This window comes from Rhinopithecus roxellana, chromosome 8 (genome assembly GCF_007565055.1).
Source record: "Rhinopithecus roxellana isolate Shanxi Qingling chromosome 8, ASM756505v1, whole genome shotgun sequence".
NCBI classification, from domain to species: domain Eukaryota; kingdom Metazoa; phylum Chordata; class Mammalia; order Primates; family Cercopithecidae; genus Rhinopithecus; species Rhinopithecus roxellana.
Window position 1 is genome coordinate 22,525,999 of NC_044556.1, and position 20,852 is coordinate 22,546,850.

The window sequence follows — 20,852 nt, forward strand, 5'->3', positions numbered from 1 at the left end:
AAGAGGATGAAGTGCTTAGCAGACATAAGTGAGATGGGGCATTATACCTTTGGAAACTAACTAGTAGTCTGAACTCTTGGGACTATCAGAAACTTTCTCTTTTAGCTCTACCCAAAGTAGCAACTTCTTCCACCTTCTCCGTAATAGCAATATTCTTGGTTACCAGGTATCTGAACCTCAGAAAGACTCTCGATGTTTTCCTCTTTTTCACGTCACACAGCTTCACAATACCTCTTGTTAGTTTTTTCCTTTCCATTCCCATGAGGACCTTTTGATCTAGTGAATTAGTCAGATTTCTTTCTTTTGCAAGTTCCAGACACACAATTCCAATTAGCTTAAAAGCAAAAACCAGGAATCACGTTGTAGGGAAGTTGACGGAGACAACTAACCTCAGACGTGTCTAGATCAGATATTGCTCCACCTTTCTTGCCATCTCCCTGCTAAGTTTTTGAAATGAACACCTACAACCCCTGACTCGCAATTCTCCTCATAGCACCAGGGAGGACTCTGATTGCACCCATGTGACTATTCCTGATTCTGTCACTGCAATGGGGAGGGAAGGAAGGCTCTGATTTCTTGGCCTGGGCAACATGTTCAGCTTTCTGCCCCTTGTAATGGGGGGGATGAGGGTACAATCAAAGACAGAGTTTCTCAAGGAAAAGAGGAATTGTGTTATCAAGATAAGCTGTGGAAGAAGTGCTGGATAATCAAAAACAATAGAATGCCTTTCTGCAACAGCCATCCTGATCCAGGTGCAGTGCTAGGCCCTAAACCTACATGCATGGGGATATGCAAGGGAAATGAGGGTGCACTGTGGAATCAGATTGCTTTGGCCCAAATCCTAGCTCTTTCTCTTACTAATTCTGTTATTTTGGATGAGTTAACCTCTCTAAATCCAGATTTCTCATGATAAAACAGTGAGGTAAAGTATTCAGTAGAATATTACTCAGCCCTAAAGAGGAAGGAAATTCAGCCTCTTGGCTCCTCCCATCAATGGATGCCCCAGTCTTCAGTGAGGTACCAGCCAGTCCCTGAAACAAGTAAATGGATTTGGCCATACTGGGTGCCTGGTCACCACAGCTGCTTTTAACTCTGGCAAAATGGGTATCATCACCATCAATGACCTCAACTACATGGTCTACTATGGAATCACATGGTTCTAGTATGATTCCACCCACAGCAAGTTCCACAGCACCATCAAGGCTGAAAACAGAAATCCCATCACCATCTTCCAGGAGTGAGATCCCACCAAAATCAAACAGGATGATGCTGGTGCTGATTATGTTATGGAGTCCACTGGCATCTTCACTATCATGGAGAAGGCTGGGGCTCACTTAGAGGGTGGAGCCAAAAGGGTTATCACCTCCGTCCCCTCTGCTGATGCCCCTGTGTTTGTGATGGGCATGAGCCATAAGAAGTATAAAAACCTCAAGATCATCAGCAATGCCTCCTGCACCACCAGCTGCCTAACCCCCTGGCCAAGGTCATCCATGACAACTCTGGCATCATGAAACGACTCAGGATCACAGTCCATGCCATCACTGCCACCCGGAAGACTGTCATGGCCTCTCTGGGAAACTGTGGTGTGATGGCCATGAGGCTCTCCATTATGTCATCCCTGCATGTGTCTACCGGTGCTGCCAAGGCTGTGGGCAAGGTCATCCCCAAGCAGAACAGGAAGTTCACTGGCATGGCCTTCCATGTCCCCACTGCCAATGTGTCAATCATGGACCTGACCTGCTCTCTGGAGAAACCAGCTAAATATGACATCAAGGAAGTGGTGAAGCGACATCAGAGGGGGCCCTCAGGGGCATTGTGGGCCACACTGAGCACCAGGCTGTCTCCTTCAGCTTTAACAGTGACAGCCACTCTTCCACCTTCAACACTGGGGCTGGCATTGCCCTTAATGGCCTCTTTGTCAGGCTTATTTCCTGGTATGACAATGAATTTGGCTACGGCAACAAAGTGATAACCTTCATGATCCACATGGCTTCCAAGAAGTAAGAGCCCCCAGACCACCAACCCCAGCAAGAGCATGAGAGGAAGAGAGAAGCCTTTAGTTGCTGGGAAGTCCCTGCCACACAGTACTCCACCACACTGAGAATCTCCCCTCCTCATTGTTTCTACACCAGACACCCTGAAAAGGGAAAGACCTAGGGAGCCCAACCTTGTCAGACAACATTAATAAATTCCTGTGTACCCAGCCAAAAAAAGGGAAGGAAATTCTGACATATGCTATAACGTGGATGAGCCTTGAGGACATTTTGCTAAGTGAAATAAGCTAGTCACAAAAGGACAAATACTGTATAATGCAACTTATATGAAATGCCCAGAGAAGTGAACTTCATAGAGACAGAAAGTGAAATGGTGGTGCTAGGGGCTGGGGAGTGGGGTGAATGGGGAGTTGATGTTTAATGGGTACCGAGTTCCAGATTTGCAAGATGAAAGAGTTCTGGAGATGGATGGTGGTGATGGTTGTACAGCAGTGCGAATGTGCTTAAAACCCCTGAACTATACACTTAAAAATGGTTAAAATGGTAAATTTTATGTTATGTATATTTTACCACAGTTTTTAAAGAAGTGACATAAGGGTTAAATGAGACCACAGATGTAGAGTATTTAGTGCAGTGTGAGTGAATACATAGTAAGTGCTCATAAATGTGAAATATTGTTCTCATAACAGCCCTACAGATACTATTATCTTCATGTTTATAGTTGAGTAAGTGGAGATTTGGGGGTTAAGTAAGTGGTCCAAGCCCACCCAGCTAGAAAGTGGTGAAGCCAGACTCAAACCCGCTGCTTGACTACTAAGGCCCTGCTATTTTCTATCATGCTGTGTTACTTCCCAGCACTCTGCTTGCCAGCTACCACTGCCTAATGTTTTTAAATATTGCTTTGATTATGTTAAGCTTCTGCCTAACAAAATTTAAGGGTCTAAAACACAAATGCCTCTTCCTGATACAATTCTTTTTGCAGTCTGACCCCAGTTACTTTTCTAGCCTCATTTTGATGTCAAGGCTCTGCTTTACCTTGCTTTGTGTTTTCTAAGCTCGTAGCATATGCTAGTTATTCTGCTGGAACAGTGTTGAAACTCTACCCACCTTTTTTGGGGGATGGGGGGACAAGGTCTCACTCTATCTCCTAGGCTGGATGGAGTGCAGTGGCGCCAGCACAGCTCACTGCAGCCTCCACTTCGCGGGCTAAAGCTATCCTCTGGCCTCAGCCTCCTGAGTGTCTGGGACTACAGGTGTGCATTACCACGTCTGGCTAATTTTTTATTGGTTTGTATAAATGGGATCGCACTATGTGGCCCAGGCTGGTCTTGAACTTCTGGGCTCAAGAAATCCTCCTGCCTTGGCCTCCCAAAATGCCGGGATAACAGGCGTGAGCCGTCACACCTGGCCTCTACCTATCTTTTGATGCTCAGCTTAAGACCCAGCTCCTCCAGAAAGCCTTGCCTAACTGGGAGAGAGACAAGTCATTCCTCCTCTTCACTACTACAGTGTTTATTATTTGATAGCAACACATAAGGTACTGCTTAAATCAAAGTTATTACTGCAGCTGTTCATGTCTTAGCTCCACAGTAGTGGAGAGCGGATATTGTACCTATTACTGCTTTAAATTTCCCTCAATGCCAGGTTAGTGTTTTGCATTGAGTAGCAACTTGACAACAATTTCTTAAGGTTGCTGATGCAGGAAATCTGATTAACAATGACTAGTTCAAACAGTCATGATTTGGATTGAAGAAAAGCATGTATCATTTTCTTTTTGTTAGAAAAGATACTGGAGCCGGGCGCGGTGGCTCAAGCCTGTAATCCCAGCACTTTGGGAGGCCGAGACGGGCGGATCACGAGGTCAGGGGATGGAGACCATGCTGGCTAACACGGTGAAACCCCGTCTCTACTAAAAAATACAAAAAGCTAGCCGGGCGAGGTGGCGGGCGCCTGTAGTCCCAGCTACTCGGGAGTCTGAGGCAGGAGAATGGCGTAAACCCGGGAGGCGGAGCTTGCAGTGAGCTGAGATCCGGCCACTGCACTCCAGCTCGGGCGACAGAGCGAGACTCCGTCTCAAAAAAAAAAAAAAAAAAAAAAAGAAAAGATACTGGAATTTCTCCTTGTACTTTTAGGGCAGTTCAGGACATAATGATTCCTAGTCAGCATGGAAATAAAAAGATGGAGCCTGGTTAAAAAAGCCAATCTGCTGGTGAGCCTGTGTGAGAGGTAGATGTCTCTTGCTGATTACATTCTGAGAAACAGAAGCAGGCAAAAGTGTCTACAGAGCAACCAGAGATGAAGCGGTGGTTATTTTGAGATTATCTCAAAAAACAGAAGAGGTCATTTCAGGTTCTGCAAATAGTGCCTACTATGCAAATACTTCAGTCTCTACACAGGTACTGAAAATGTTAATCATGTATAAGTCCCTAAACCTTTCTAAATAACGCTGTTCCCTCACCTCCAGCCCCTGCTCAAAGGTCCTCTGTGGACCATGTAAAGGATCTGCAGACATGCCAGGGAAAGAATCAAAGCCACGGTGCTGGAAATGGCAGCCTCAGCCGATATTCACCAGGATGCTCTAGTGTGCCAGTCCTGAGTGGTCATGGGGTTTGTTCTGATTGGTCAGTTTCTATTCTTTAAATATGTTGAATATCACCTCTGGGCAGAGAGAACAGCACCGGAAGTGAAGGCAGGTCTATGTGGTAGGAGCGCAAAGCACCAATGAGAGAATGACAGAAGATGGGTCAGGAAACACAGGTAAGGACCAGAACTTGAAGGAATTCAGACCATTTGGGCAGATGAGCCATAGATAGCTATTAGGCAGAGAGGTATTATAAGCAACTGTATATTTTTGAAGGATGAACAAGACTATTTATTAGGCGTTTATAATGGACCTGATGAGAGGTGAGGAAGACTTGAATCAAGAACTTGGCAGTGCCAATAGATGGTGGGGGGGATGAATATAATAGATATATTTTTAGGTAAAATTGACTGGATTTATGATTGAATGGAGAGAGTGGGAGTAGAGGTGACAAAAGGAATCAGAATCTGAAATGTGAATATTCTAATTGGTGGTGTGTGCTAAGAATACATTGATGGTTCAAGTTTATTTTCACTGTCTTACCTCAAAGTTCAAAGAATAAGTTGTGGTTAACCACACATATGATACATGAGCAGAGCAGTGAATGTGAGGTTGCTGGCAACTCTTGAAAAAGGCAATCACCCTGCCTCACCACATTTTGGTTCAGTGAGAGTCTAGACTGGAACAACGACTCATTTAGAATTGCATGAGACTGGCTTCCCATGGCTGAAAGAAATATGGAGAACGTTCTGAGGCTGACAGGAACTATGCAAACAGCAGTCACATGCCTTTGGACAAGGCCATTTTATAACCAATTTACAAGGCATCATTTCTGCTTCCCTGCAGTAGTCGGGCCCTGAGTATCATTGGGATTGGTACAGTTTCTTTGAGTCTTTTCCCACCTCAAAGGCAGTCAGGCTTAGAGAGCTGTGATGGGGATGGGGAGGGTCTTGGGTCTGGGAAGCCCCAGAAGAAAGACTGCATTCTTTCCCCAGGTTGAAGCTGTTAATCACCCTGCCGAAGGCTGGATTCGCAGAGAGAGAAAATGTACAAGGGCTGCTTTATGATACCCATAGATGTGCCCTCATGGCCGTGAACTTCAATAGTTCTTTTTTTTTTTTTTTTGAGACGGAGTCTCGCTCTGTCGCCCAGGCTGGAGTGCAGTGGCCGGATCTCAGCTCACTGCAAGCTCCGCCTCCCGGGTTCACACCATTCTCCTGTCTCAGCCTCCCGAGTAGCTGGGACTACAGGCGCCCGCCACCTCGCCCAGCTAGTTTTTTTTTGTGTGTGTGTATTTTTTAGTAGAGACGGGGTTTCACCGTGTTCGCCAGGATGGTCTCGATCTCCTGACCTCGTGATCCGCCCGTCTCGGCCTCCCAAAGTGCTGGGATTACAGGCTTGAGCCACCGCACCCGGCCTACTTCAATAGTTCTTAACTTTACTTGCCTAAGTAAGGGAAAACATAATAAACCAATAGGCAATTTTAAACATTAATAGACTGTTACGTTTCACCTGAATTTTAGGTCTTCATTTTGCAACTCAGGATTTTATTTCAAGCTATATTTCTTTAAAGATGGCAGCATTTTCTTTTCAAAATGAGGATCAAGACTATGGTATCTTTACAGTATTAAAAATAAACTGTACTTTGGACCTGCAAAGAAATATTCAGATGTCATAACCTGAAAATAACCTCTGAATTTTCCCACACTCTAACAAACCTCCAAACTGCCAAATGGATATGCACCAACATTTCCAGATGCCCCTGGGAACACATTTGAGAATGCTTAGTTCCAAAGAAAGAAAATGTTAGGGGAAAATATCCACACTCAAAAAATAGGGGTTTACACCAAAAGTGCTCTCCTGTCAAAAGAAAATATCTCAAGTGTAACATGGTAAAAAAAAAAAAAAAAAAAAAAAAAAAATATATATATATATATATATATATATATATATACACACACAAGATAAATTATTTATACAATATGAAGTTCAGTTGTAATTTAGCTTTCTTGTCCACTAGTTAACACTTTCATTATATAAAGATGTTTAAAACAACAACAAACCCTGTCTCTATTAAAAATACAAAAAAATTAGCCAGGTGAGGTGGCGGGCGCCTGTAGTCCCAGCTTCTCAGGAGGCTGAGGCAGGAAAATGGCGTGAACCCGGGAGGCGGAGCTTGCAGTGAGCCGAGATCGCACCACTGCACTCCCGCCAGGGTGACAGAGCGAGACTCCGTCTCAAAACAAAACAACAACAACAACAACAAAAACAAAAAACAACAACAACAAAACAAAAACATTACACCTCTCTTTATTTATTCATATATATTATTATTTGGTGAAAGAAAAACACAATTATTTCTATTCTGTCTTTACTGAAAGGAAGACAAAGAAATAAAAGTACCTTCATTTTTTGTGTGTGCTCCTTTCTCCTTCTGCTATACTTGTCTTGCCAAACCCAATCCCAGTGTAAGACCAATGAAATCATTCTTTAGGCCTGCTCCTGAGTAGCTGAACATTGATGAAAACCACCTAAATTGCAGATTGATGCCACTATAAATACTTGGTTGCCTCCTCATCTACAGGACAATCTGGTAGACTAGCTCTTCCACTCTCCACAACTGTTTCATATTGTCATTCTCTTCAAACATCTGATCACTTCCTTTTTATCTTATTCTAAATATGTGACTTTGAATAATATTTCCTCTAGAAAATATGGGCAAATCATGACCAAAACTCCAATGGGATTTTACAATGGAATATAAAGCAATTATAAACACTGCCCAGAGAAGTAAATACATGAGAATAATCAATAAAATGAGAAAAGAAAAATGGGAGTAATGTTTACCCACCAGTTATCAAACAAATTATAGAGCTACCGTAATTAAATAACGTTAAATTCCTGCTGGAATAGACAACACATCAATGGCACAGACCAGAGACCACATGTAAGGGTAAAATAAGATAAAGGTAGCATTTCAAAAGGATGAGAAAGGATAAGATATTTAACAAATAGTGTTGAAAAGTTGGCTATCTATTTGAAAAAAATAAAGTTATATGTCCACAACTCATCAATTTTGAAAGTTAGATTTTAAAAGCTATACATTAAATATAAAACAAAATTTCAGAAGTACTAAATGGACATATAAGGGGGTAGTTATAATCTTCATAATGGGAAAGGCCTTATAAAACAAGACTTAATGCAAGAAAAAGCAAAACTTTGTTTCTGTACACTTCTGCCTAGCAAAGCACTGATGCTCCTTCTTTTTCTTCCTGTAATAGCAGTCAGGCCTAGTACCCAAGAACTAACATTACTCTCTGTCCCTCCTCTTTATGCATCTTTTTATCTTTAATAGATTGCACAGAGCCTGACACAAAGTATGTGCTCTAGGCTTATTGATTTCACTCAACTGAACTCAAATTACTTTGATTGTGGTACAATCCTGGGGAGAAATAGACTTTAATCATCAATACTTAATAATACCCAAATGATAATACTCCTTCCTCATTTATAAAAATTTTTTTCATAGGTTATTTTATGAACCTCCTCCCCCCTTCCCCACAAAAGCCCCAAAACACCAGAAAGTAGGTGGGAAAGATGGTAGTAGTAAGGTTCTCAATTTACCCCCTTTCCCCACCTCGTGCTTCAGAGACATTGAGCAGTTTCCCCAAAATCTTGGTCTGGGTCTCTTTCAATTAGGTCATGCAGGCTCTGATTACAATTTGATGCAAAAAGCCAGGTGAGGCATTTGAGATTCCATTCCTTAATTCTGCAGGAACACATAGTGTCTAGAAAAACAGGTTAAAAACTAATGTGTAAGGCCTATCCTCTTTTTCTACAGAGATGGCACGTAATCCCTGCTAAAAATACCCAAGCCAAGTCATGTCATCATTTTTTGGGTTTTTGTTTCTGTGGGATGGGGTTGTATCTTATGCACCATTTCAAATCCTCCTGGTCTCACCTCTTAGTCCAGCCACTGCGCAGGATCCCATTTTGAGCCAGTTTCAAAGGTACAACCTGACATGGCCTTATCTCCTTCTGCACCTTCTACCTTTCACTTCCTCCCCTGAGGCTCTGTGGTGTCCACTTGGCATTTATGTGTGTGTAACCCTGAAGAGAGAGGGGTCAGTGCTCGTGGACCACCCGTGATAGATGGGAATGGGAACCTTCCGATAAATGCTGCCCCTTTCAGTCCCCAGGGTGGACAGTTCTGAGACACATTTCATAAGTTTCTTCAGGAGGTTGTGTGGGTCAAGGTTGCCTGCAGCCCTGAGCAACTTAGTGACCCGAATTTGCACTGGACTGCCTCCTTCCCCTCCTCCTCCTCCTCTGTCCTGCTCCCTGGGATCACATTCCCAAGTGTACAACAGGAGAGCCGTTGACTCAGGCTCTTGTTGCAGGGGCATCCAGACTGACTGGGATTAACCATTTGCTTTTAAAGGAGACTATTGCTGTGTAATACTTCCTAACATTTGTTTCATACTTTCAAGCATCCCTATTTCATAGTCACAACAAACTTATGAGAGAGCCACAACTATTTCCATTTGATAGATGAGGAAACTGAGGCTCAAAGAAGTTAAGTAACTTGATCAGGATCACAACAGCGAGAGGACGGTGGAACCAGGACTCAGCAGAGGCCCTCTGAGAGGGGAGGTCAGGGCCCTCTTTGCTATAACACAGCTGCCTCCTATCAAAATATTTGCAGAGTGCTTTGATGTCAGTGCCTTGCACTCTGGAAAGTGCTCTTCTTCGCTTATCAGCCCTCGGCTGTAACACTCACAGCTGTTCCAAACATGTCCCCGCTTTTTCTAGCTGCAGATACATTATGCATAGACGATTTTTTTTTTTTTTTTTTTTTTTTTTTTTTTTTGTGAACAAGTACAAAGGAATAGATCAGTAGCTGGAGGGGAGAATGGGGACAAGGAAAGGGCATTTTGAAGGTAAGAAATATGAGCAGAGGTACATGTTAAAGAGAATCACCTAGATGAGAGGGAGGGATGGATGATGCAGGAGAGAGTGAATGAGAGGCAATAGGTCCCAAGGTAGAAATAAAGAGCCTGGCTTTTGAAGACATGAGCGTCAATTCCTCCGTTACAACCAGAGGGCAGAAGAAGAAACTCCTATAGATAAGTTCAGATCTCTAGGTAAATGGAGATCTCCCTTATTCAAAAATACAAAACAAAGGGATGTTTTTGGATCCTATGCTGCACACTTCGTGAACACAGGGGCCATGTCTGTAGCCCAGTACTGACATTTTAGAAGGCTCTCAGTAAACATTTGTGGTTGCTGAATAAATAGATATGAGTAAAGATACATTCCCTTTACCACCAAAACTAACTTCTGAGACTAACACTAAATGATCAAGAAATGAATAAAAATGTCATTAAGAATTTTAGTAAGAGTTCAAATGACCCACAGATAAATCACTCCTCCAATTCTTGCTATTTAGTATCGGTGCATATGAGGTCCCCAGAAAACTGCCACAACTGCCCAAGTATGGGGTGCTGGAGTCCTCACCAGGCAGCAATACCCAGGCAAAAGAGACACAGGGGTTGCAGCAGACAAAGAGCTCAAGCTGAGTTCGTGGGGCGGGGAAACGGTGAAGAGGAAGGAGATCCTCAGCTTCCTGTCCCAGGTGAAGGAGGGCGTCTATGGCCCAGGAAGATGGGCACTCCATGCCTACCCCCAGCTGGATGCAGCCATGTAGTAGTGTCCAGGTGCACCCTTTCAAAGGCACATGCTGGGGCATGCGCAATAGAAAGCAAACATGCTCTTTACAAATATACTGGAAACATTTCCCTATGAGGACCACTAAAGGAACTGAGTATATTTAATCCGAGAAAAAGGACTCAAGAGGACCACCATAGTAATTTTCAAATATGTGAAAGGCTGTGATCTTTCCAGCACCATCCCTTTAAAACCTCAGAGTCAACCGTTCTTTGACCTCAGTTGAGCCTCCAGTTGATTAATCCTACTTCCTTTTTGCTCTCTCACTTTCCTCGTTGGTTAGCTCAGATTTCAAAGGCCAACATAGTAATCAATGTTATGTTTATACCCTCAAATTTCTCACTCTCTCACCTATTTGGTGCTTGCTTCAATGATAAAGGGGGGTAGGGGAGGGGGACTCAAAGGCCCAGGCATGGGACAGGGCAGCCTTCCAGGGTCCAAGACCTCACTTTCAATTCACGAGAGGGAACCTTTCTTCCTGATGCCTGCTGTTTTCTTCCATGTGGGGACATGAACTAGTGTCACATTCCTGGTTTCCTTCTACTCTACCACTTGCCCTTTTCTACTGCACTCTCGCCAGATGGAATAACATACCTGATTGGTGGCTTTAGAAGGAGAACTGAGCCTGCACCAGATGGGGACACCTTCCTTGCCTCTCTCCTCTTGGCAGCAAGCGCCTACAAGGAGCCACTCATTTCCTGACCTATGTCTTCCATGCTGTTAGTTTCAGAGAAGCCTCCCTTGGAGAGGTCTGGGAGGGTTCGCTAAGGCTTGGGTCTGAATGGGTAAGTCTGTCTAATTCTGCTGTTCAATAAGTGAAAGGTCAAATCTAAGCCACATTTCCCAGTTATTAATGTCTTTCCTTCTCAAGGGAGCTTGCTGCCTTCAGTGAGTATTGATTTCCCTCTGTTCAGGGAGGTTGAAGGCAAAACTCCCAATGGAATCAACCTTTTCTTCTCTCCCTCTCTCTCTCTTTCTCTCTTATCTCTACCCACCAACCAGTCTGTCCCTGGAGAGAACGTGCCCTTGACTGCACCTCTGCACCAGAGGCTTGGATAGGTGCAACACAAATGCTTGTCAGATCAAATAAAATAATGATGCTATTATGTCTTAAAGAAGACCACATTTGAGGGGTAAGAGCAAAGTGGGGTCTGGAGTTTGGTGCTTAATCTTGAAGACCCAACAATAACATCAAATTTTAAGTGATCTCAAACCCTTCATGCTGCCTGGCAATTCCAGCTGATTTCCTCAGTCAACTCACTCTTTCCATTCAAGAGATTATTTCACTGATTCCTCTCTTTTCTCAAGCCCTCTTGCTTTTAACGCTTGGGCTTGCTTCTTATTTTCCTGAAAAAAAAAAAGAGCATAATAAGAGAGCTTCACATATGCACCACAAAGTCCATTAAATGTCCACATCTGTATCCTCATATGCTGTCTGCCCTCCTATTACAATGCAGGGCTCCTTCTGTAACTATGCTCTTCTCCAAGGCCAGCCCTCACCTGGGCCCGTGTCTCTTCTTCCCCCATGCAATGACCTTGCTCTTACGATCATCCCCTCTTCTGCATCCATTTCTCTCTTTCCACTGGAATATTCAGATAAACATGCAAATGTACTGTGATATCTCCCACCCTTAACAAACAAACAAACAATACCTTTCTCTCACATATCCTCTTCCCGTTGCCGCTTCGTTTTTCAGATTCTCGTTGTGACAATATTCCTTGAAAAAGTTGTTATATTTGCTGTCTTCACCACCTCTTCCTTCATTTTCTCTGGACTATATTCCAGTCAAGATTTCCTCCCCATCCTTCCACATCCCCCTAACTCCATCGTCAGAATAACCAATGAACTCCATATTGCCAAATCCAGTGACCAGCTCTTGGTTCTCATTTTACTTGACCTAGTAGCATCATACAAATCTGGTCCTGCCTTCCTCTTTCTTCTTCATTTTTATTTGTTTTTTTTTTTTTTTTTTTTTTTTTTGAGTGGTTTTAGGTTCACAACAAACTTAAGACAAAAGAGCAGAGATGTCCCCCCTCCTTCTTCTTTTTTTTTTTTTTTTTTTTTTTTTTTTAAGACAGAGTCTCACTCTGTTGCCCAGGCTGGAGTGCAGTGATGTGATCTCGGCTCACTGCAACCTCTGCCTCCCAGGTTCAAGCGATTCTCCTGCCTCAGCCTCTCAAGTAGCTGGGATTACACGTGCACGCCACCACACTCGGCTAATGTTTGTATTTTTAGTACAGACAGGGTTTCACCATGTTGGCCAGGCTGCTCTCGAACTCCTGGCCTTAAGGAATCCATCCACCTCGGCCTCCCAAAGTGCTGGGATTACAGGTGTGAGCCACCACACCGTGGTCCTGCCTGGCCCTGCCTTCTTCTTTAAAGTTTGCTTCATTAGTTTCTGAGTCATCCTTCCCTGTAGATACTTCAACCTCAGTGACCATCCCTTCTCCATCTCCTTCGCTGGGTGCTGCAGCTTCCTGAATTCTGAATGGGAGAGTGCCTAGGGCTCCAGCCTCAGACCTCATCCTTTCTTCAGCCATATCTCATTTGGTCTGCGGCTTTATGTACCAGCTATGCGCTAAGTCATAAACATTAAAATTCCAGTATGGGCCCCCTCCCTGAACCCCAGACAGACCTCAATCTCCTCAACACATCCTCCTGGATATCTAATGAGCATGTGAAACCCATGTGTCAAAACTTGAGCTCCTGAACTTTGCCCCTAAACTTATAGACTTTCCCATCTCAGTAAATGACAACTTCACTTTTCTAGTTGCTCTGGAAAATCTCACTTCCTTTTCTCCTCCTCCTGCTTCTCCTTGCCCCAAGGTCTTTGTACTCTCTACCCGAGATGCTCTTCCCCCTAGTTATCCATCCACATGGCTTGCTTCTTCCTCTCATTAGGGCATCTTCCATAATGGCATCATCTCAGAGAAAACTTCCCTGACTAAGAAACAAGACCCTCTGTCTCCCCACAATCACCCCTGCTTTGTTTTTCTTCAAAATACTTGTTCCTACTTGATATTACCCTTCTTATTGTTTAAAGTGTATCTCTCCCCATCTCACACCAGTTAGAATGGCGATCATTAAAAAGTCAGGAAACAACAGATGCTGGAAAGGATGTAGAGAAATAGGAATGCTTTTACACTGTTTGTGGGAGTGTAAATTAGTTCAACCATTGTGGAAGATAGTGTGGCGATTCCTCAAGGATCCAGAACTAGAAATACCATTAGACCCAGCCGTATATACTGGGTATATACCCAAAGAATTATAAATCATGCTACTATAAATACACATGTACATGTATGTTGTTTGCAGCACTATTCACAATAGCAAAGACTTGGAACCAACCCAAATGTCCATCAATGACAGACTGGATTAAGAAAATGTGGCACATATACACCATGGAATACTATGCGGCCATAAAAAAAGATGAGTTTGTGTCCTTTACAGGGACATGGACAAAGCTGGAAACCATCATTCTCAGCAAACTACCACAAAGACAGAAAACCAAACACTGCATGTTCTCACTCATAGGTGGGAATTGAACAGTGGGAACACTTGGAAACAGGGCAGGGAACATCACACACTGGGGCCTGTCATGGGGTGGGGGGCTTGGAGAGGGATAGCATTAGGAGATATACGTAATGTAAATGATGAGTTAATGGGTGCAGCACACCAGCATGCCACATGTATACATATGTAACAAACTTGCACATTGTGCACATGTACCCTAGAACTTAAAGTATAATAAAATAAAATAAAATGTATCTCCCTACTGGAAGGTAAGTTTCTGAGGGCAGTAAGTTTGAACACTTTGTTTACTACTCTGATGCCTAACACTTACAACAGTATCACTTAAAATATAGCAGCCACTTGGTTTAAGAATGAACTTCCAGGGAGTCAAAGTTGTTCAAAAGCACAAGTCTGCTTCAGAAAGCTGCCTCTCAGAGTCATTGCATTAGGCAAGCAGTGACCATCTGGGAGGGCATGAATAAGTATTGGGGTTAACTGAACCCAAGACTCCATGATTCTGGGGGATCGTGCTCCCTGAAGTCATCAGTAGCTCCCTGAACACAGAACCCACAGGTCTTTCTCATTTTTGACACTTACAGATGAAGTTTCTCTCTCCTTTCCCTCCGCTTAAGAGGCAGCACTGAGTTGGCCAGTCCTCCACCCATTCCCTGACCACCACTCAGACCCCTTTGCTGGCTCCTCTTTCTCTTGCTAGTCCTTTAAACCTGTGTGTTGCCAAATAGTTTTTTACTTTAACATTCTCTCTAAATGCCTATTAATCATTATCTTAGATGATAGCATAAGAAAGATTGCAAAAATGCTAGGAGTAATATTTAAAAAGCAAAGTGCATTTTGCTTTGCATTTTGGTGAAGACTCCTGATTTTGATTCAGAAGACCTAGGTTTGAGCCACTTACCCATTTTGTGTCTGTGGACAAGACTCTTAAATTCTCTAGGCTTCTATTTCTGCATTTATAAAACAAGGAGAATAATATCTCAGCTTACATGCATTATCTTAATGTATGAGGTTTGGGTGATATATGTGTGAATAGATTTTATAAAATATACTTTGATCTATAAATAGAGATTTTATTATGATAGACCATAAAAAGGGGTCACTAAACCATTGCCTATAGAAGATAATAATTGATACAGGGCTGGGCATGGTGGCTTACACCTGTAATCCCAGTGATTTGGGAGGCCAAGGTGGGTGGATCCCTTGAGGTTAGGAGTTCAAGACCAGCCTGGCCAACATGGCAAAACTCTGTCTCTACTGAAAATACAAAAATTAGCCAGGTGTGGTGGCAGGTGCCTGTAATCCCAGCTACTCGGGAGGCTGAGGCACGAGAATCTCTTGAACCCGGGAGGCGGAGGTTGCAGTGAACTGAGATTGCACCACTCCACTTCAGCCTAGGCAACAGGGTAAGGCCCTGTCTCAAATAGTAATAATAATAATAATACTTGGTATAGGGAATTGTCTTTTCATGTCTGTGTTTATAAGGAGAAAGTCGTACTCATAGGCCTGTGATTGTTTTTAGGCCCTCTGTCAAGATCCAGTCAAATCAGTAATGCACTGTAACTGCCGACAGACCTACGCTTATAGCCTCAAATAGTCTACAAATATGCGACCAAAAGAATTAAGCTGAAGTGCTGCTTTTGTCCAAATAAATCAGGCCACTTTTTCATTTCTAGAAATTAACAGTTCCTGAATTTTTTTTGTTTTTTTTGAGACAGATTCTTGCTCTGTTGCCCAGACTGGAGTCTAGTGGTACAATCACGGCTCTCTGCAGCATTGACCTCCCGGGCTCAAGCTGTCTTCTCACCTCAGCCTCCCAAGTAGCTGGGACTGCAGGCGCACGTCACCACACCCAGTTAATTTTTTATTTTTTTGTAGAGACAAGGTCTCGCTATGTTGCCCAGGTTGATCTTGAAATCCTGGGCTCAATCGATCCTCCCACACTGACTCTGTGGGGTTACAGGCATGAGCCACCGCACCCAGCTGCCTGGATCTTCATTGACTTGATTCACACCAGCCCTGCCTGTTTGCTGAAGGTTGCTGGAATCTGGCTGGATCATCTTTCCAGGAAAGGGGGCTTATTTGGGGTATCAGGCAGGCATATCAGCACATTCCTGTGTAAGACTAGGGGAGTTTCAGCATATTCCAGGCTGACTTTTCCTTTCAGTTGTAGATTAGACAGAGCCAAACTTAGTTTTATTTAGTTGGTTTATTGTTGTTGTTTACCCTCTGTGACATAGAAGTGTGCACTTTGAGGGGAAAAAAAAAATCCTACCTGTTTTATAGTTAGTTCCACGAGAAGTCAAACTAGTGATTAAAAGTAAGAAATATTTTAAGTTGCTCAGCTGAAATTTTAACAGCTCTTGTCTAATCGTTAACATACAAACCTCCCTAACCAGAATATTTGTGGGGGATGACTTCTTAACAGGATCTAAAATCAGCACTTTCCCAAAAAGGCTGTTAAAAATTACACATTTGGAATTTTGTCCTAGTCTGACTAGGCTGCTGAATTCCCTTTTGATGTTTTCTGGGGGGTGGGGAAGAGATAAACAGCCTGATTTCATTTAAATGTAGTACATGTCTTTGAAATCTGGTGTCAGATTTGCGTATTTGCTGAAAGGTAGGGTGACCAATCATCCTAGTTTTCTTGGGATTGAGGGGCTTCCAAGGACACAGGATTTTCTTTGATTTGGGAAGCCAAGTTGAGCTGATATCCTAGAAAGGAAACCCTAGTCCAAATCACTCACAGGACAGGTGAAGAAACTGAGGCCCAGCAAGATGAAATAATTTGCCACCATGTTGCATAGTTAGCCAACACTGACTGCATTGCTGGAACCAGGAGCCAAACCTTTTAAGTCTTAATTCAAAGGTCCCTGAACCCATTGGACTTCTCCAAACTTAAGTTTGATGATTGGTTTGTGGGTATTTGACTGCTTTATTTAATTTATATGCGAGCAGAGGAAAGTGATAATCCAAGTACATTCTAATCAGTGATCATAAAGACATAGGTGGTCTAAAGCAACATAAAAATAACCTCTACTGAACACCCATGTTCATAACAGCATTACTCACAATAGCTAGAATGTGGAAGCAACCCAAATGTTCATGGGTGGATGAATGGATAAGCCCTGTGTGATACATACATACAATGAATATGATTCAGTCTTAAAAAGGAAGGAAATTCTGACATTTGCTTCAACAAAAATGAATTCTGGGATATTATACTAAGTGAAATAAGCCAATCACAAAAAGACAAATTCTGTATGATTCCACTTATACGAGGTACTCTATGAGTGGATACTTATAGATCTAAGATATAAATACTATTCTTAGAGTATTTGTCTACTCTAAGTAGTCAAAATCACAGAGCCAGAAAGTAGAATGGTGGTTTGCTGTGAGTTTGGAGGAGGGAGGAATGGAAGTTATTGTTTAACAGGAACAGAATTTCAGCTTTGTCAGATAAAGAGAGTTCTGGCCAGGCACGGTGACTCAGGTCTGTAATCCCAGCACTTTGGGAGACCGAGGTGGGCGGATTGTTTTAGTCCAGGAGTTTAAGACCAGCCTGGGCAACATGGCAAGACCTCATCTGTACAAAAAAAAAATGCAAAAATTAGCCAGGTGTGCTGATACGTGCTTGTAGTCCCTGTTATTAGGGAGGCTAAAGTGGGAGGATTGCTTGAGCCCTGGAGTTTGAGGCTGCAGTGAGCTAAGATCATGCCACTGCACTCCCAGCCCAGGTGACAGAGCAAGACCCTGTCTCAAAAAAAAAAAAAAGAAAGAGTTCTGGAGACGAATGTAATGATGGTTGCAGAACAATATGAATATACTTAATAACACTGAACTGTACACTTAAAAATGGTTGATAGTACATTTTAGGTTAGATCTATTTTATCACAGTTTTTTAAATGAAAAAATAAAACAATAACCACAAATAGCTCATCTATTCCATTGGTGCAATGCTTCTGTTAAACAGGTCTGCGAAGTGCTTTGCAGCCATTTATTAGCTTTGGGATGTTTTGTCAAATCAAACCACATTCTTTAGATAAGGAGTTTGGTTTGCTTTGATATGTAGTGACCTGCCCTTAGCTAGGGCATAGAATTTCCAGATGTGCAACACTCCCAGCTTCTAGCTGCAAGCTCACAGCCTGACACATAGTAAGTGCTCCATAAGCATTTTTTAAATAAATAAATAACAGCAAGGGCTAATATTTATTGAAAGCGTTTATTCAGAGGTGGGTTGAACTTGAAGCTGGTGACGCTTAAGCTTCAGGACGTCACACTTTAATAAGCCTTTTCTAGACCTTGTGTGCGGGTGAGGGGAGGACCTGAGCAATGTGCTCACATAGTCACATATTCATATAAAACTTGTAAAAGTAAGATTTATCTTCTTTTTATTAAAGAGGGCTTCCAAAGGTGTATAGTCTTCAAGTCCCATGAAACCCAAAACTGTCCCTGTACTTACTGCCTTTCTAAGTACTTTATGAATTCCTTTCCATGGTTTCCTCGTGCAATCCTTACCCTGTGAGGTAGGTGCTATTATCTTCACTTCTGAGATGAGGAAATTGGGCAGCTCCACCATGGTTACCCCATGAGGGAGTGATGGGCAAGGACTTGCACTCTGGCATTTGAGGCTAACTCTACAACTCCCCTGAATACTAGGGATGGCCAAACCTAACTCTAGCTCATGTTAAATTAGGCATGTAGCCAGGAGTGGTGGTGCGTGCCTGTAATCCCAACACTTTGGAAAGCTGAGATGGGAGGATCTCTTGACCCCAGTAGTTTGAGACCAGCCTGGGCAATACGGCAAGACCTCATTCCTATGAAAGAGTTAAAAATTAGCCAGGTGTAGTGGTGCATCCCTGGAGTCCCAGCTAGTTGTGAGGCTGAGGTCGGAGGATCTCTTGAATGCAGGAATTTGAGGCTGCAGTGAGCTATAATTGCACCACTGTATTCCAGCCTGGGCAACGGAGCAAGATTCTGTCTTAGAAAAAAAAAAATTAGGTGTGGTCTTGGTAAATACTATAATTTCACCTGATGTAACTGTAATAGCAACAATTACATGATTGGCTGGTCTTTAAAAATAACCTGTGATTTGGGGAAAACATTTATTTTACAGGTTTTTTCCTGTCCCTATCCTCACTTCATATTTTTGTTTGGTAAGATAGAAGGAAGTCTGGGAAAGGGGAAAATGAAAAGGGCAAGGCCAAAGAGGAGAAAGGACCAGAGATGTCTTCCTGTGTTAAGGAAGATTCTCCTCGCCCCCGCCAGTTTCTTTCTCTTTCTTTTTGAAGGATGTGCAAGGATGCTTTGTGTCTTGGGGAGTTCCACTCCGGTTTCACCTATTCTCTGAATCTGCTCAACTTCTACGCTAGAGTCCCTATTTCTAGTCTGACAGTCCTACAAGTCAAAGTCAAAGGGCAGAAAGGAATCTTTCCTGTAAACATCCTCTGGGCCACTCCCGGAAAAGGTGACCAGCAACCACTGCTTCCTGTCTTTATTCTGACTCTTGGAGCAAATAATACAGTTTTCTATTCCTCTAAGATTTCTTGGGGCCAATAGGAGAACAGAACTGTAAACGTCATAGGACTGAAAATATCCTCTTATTGAGGATGCTGCTTTCTTTAGATTCAGGTTCTCCGCTTTAAAAAGTCATTCCCACCCCTGACTTCCATACAGATGCTGGGGATACGCACTGTCCCTGGCACTTAGGAAATGTTGCTCACTGACTCCCACCTCCTCAGAGAGGTGCTACCTTTAACCCAAAGACAACTCCTCCCCAGTTTCGTGTCCCTCTCCCCTACTGCCCAGAGTTTTCTGTCTTGATTTCCCTATTTCTACTGCAGCACAGTTATCACCCAGCTGGTCAAACCCCAGGGTCACTCTGCCCACCCTTCGCTTCCCTCAGACCTCATTAATCACCAAGTACCATGGGTTTTCCTTTCTATTCATGTCCAAACTCATTCTCTGTTTTCCATTTTCTTTGCTGATACTGTGTTTGAGGCCCTGCTTATTTTGGGTCTGGGACATTACAATTGCTTCCTGGCTGGGTGCCCTGCCTTTAGAGTCGCTCCCTGCTAAAGGTGGATTTGTCATGTAGCTAATAAATCTCAAGCTCCAGGACAGATGCTTGTACCTAATTTTGTATCTTGCGAGTTTATATTTTCGATCTGCCCCACCCCCTATCCATTTTGCACTCAGCTGCCAGATTAATCCTTTTTACAATAGGTTTTATTTTTTGAGAATTTTAGGTTCACAGCAATATTGAGCAGAAAGTACAAAGAATTCCTGTGTGTCTCCTGTCCCTAGACACACACACAGCCCCTCCGATTATCAGCATCCCACATCAGTACATTTGTTTCAGTCAATGAACCTACATTGACACATCATTATCTCCAGAATCCGTAGTTTACGTTGAGTTTAATCTTTTAAAAATACTATTCTTTCGACTGCGCATGGTGGCTCACGCCTCTAATCCCAGTACTTTGGGAGGCCAAGGTGGGTGGATTATCTGAGGTCAGGAGTTCGAGACCAGTCTGATCAACATGGTGAAACCCCATCTCTACTAAAAATATAAAAGTTAGCAGGGTGTGGTGGTGGGTGCCTGTAATCCCTGCTATTTGGGAGGCTGAGACAGGAGTATCGCTTGAGCCTGGGAGGCAGAGGTTGCAGTGAGCCAAGATTATGCCATTGCGCTCCAGCCTGGGCAACAGAGCGAGATTCTGTTTCAAAAAAAAAAAAAATACTGTTTTTTCATATCACTGGTCTGCTTTAAAACTGTTCATTAAAATGCTGACCATCAGGAAATATTTCAGAATTCAAGGAAAAAACTGAAAAAATAAAATAAAATTCTGTCCATATCTCCAAAGTCTATGTCCTTACTTGGATATTCAAGGCTTTCCACGATCTTCCCCAAATTTCAACCTGATTTCTCAGGAGTCATCTGTGTATGCATGCCCTTTGCAGGGGGTGCTCTTCACCGACTCCCACCCGCCGTCCCCACTGTCACATCTGTGGCTTTGCT

General features: G+C 43.1%; 1 pseudogene; it reads left to right on the plus strand.

Annotated features, from left to right (window-relative positions):
* LOC104679548 overlaps window positions 1–2,004 on the plus strand; it is a 53,537-nt pseudogene extending 51,533 nt beyond the window's left edge.
* The last annotated feature ends 18,848 nt before the right edge of the window (window positions 2,005–20,852 follow it).